We start from the raw sequence: 924 nt of genomic DNA, 5'->3' as shown, positions 1-924 counted from the left end.
GGGAAAGAAAGCCTAGATTGAAGAATGATCACAAATTCACTTGATTGTGAGAGTGTCATCAAGATGGCAGAGCCCAGGCCCTGTTCCCATGGAAACCATAAGCCCTAAATAAACTCATCTGGAGTCTGTCTAAAATAGCTTTATAAGTTGTACTAGTCAGATCTTGTGTGTCTATGTCAAATACTGGAGAGAAGCTTCTTAAAAGGAAGAAGGCTTTGTTTTGGCTCACGGTTTCTAAGTTGTCAACCCATGGCTGCTAACTCCTTCGGTTTGACACCATGGCAAGGCAGGAACAGCATAGAGGAGGGCGTGGCTGAGCAAAGTTTGTTACATCATAGAGGCCAGGAAGCAAAGAGGAGAGCCAGGAGGGGGCTAGAGCAAGATGTAAAGTCAATAGCACGCTGCAAGGGACCCACTTCCTCCCTCTTGGCCCCACTCTCCAGAGTCCCACCACCTCTAAGAGTCAGTTCAGATTTTTGAACCCATCAATGGATGCCACATTCATTAGGACAGAGCTGTTTCACATCATCACTTCTGGAAGCGCCCTCACAGACACATTCAGAGGTATGCTTCACATTGATCTCCTAGCCCTCTCTCAACCCAATCAGGTTAGCAGTGAAGATGAGCGCTTATGCAGGGGCTCTGGAAAATGGACCAAAAGAGAGATAATCCACAGAAGCAAAACGATTAACTTCCGACTTGTGGTAATGGTATAGACACATGGCCCAGGGTGGGGATGGTTGAACAGGCCAGTTTTACAGAGCAATGAAGGGTTTTGAACCTGAGGTCTTTTGTTCTATTTTAAACATCACACACGTGACCACACACACACATATGCACGCACGTTTGCGTGCACACAGACACGCCTACACACGCCTGTTTCTCTGTGATCACTGGAAACAGTGTTGATGTGTGGCCCTCATA

The sequence above is a fragment of the Nannospalax galili genome, unplaced genomic scaffold (genome assembly GCF_000622305.1).
Source record: "Nannospalax galili isolate Female #2095 unplaced genomic scaffold, S.galili_v1.0 scaffold4405, whole genome shotgun sequence".
NCBI classification, from domain to species: domain Eukaryota; kingdom Metazoa; phylum Chordata; class Mammalia; order Rodentia; family Spalacidae; genus Nannospalax; species Nannospalax galili.
Note: the sequence above shows the minus strand (reverse complement) of the source record.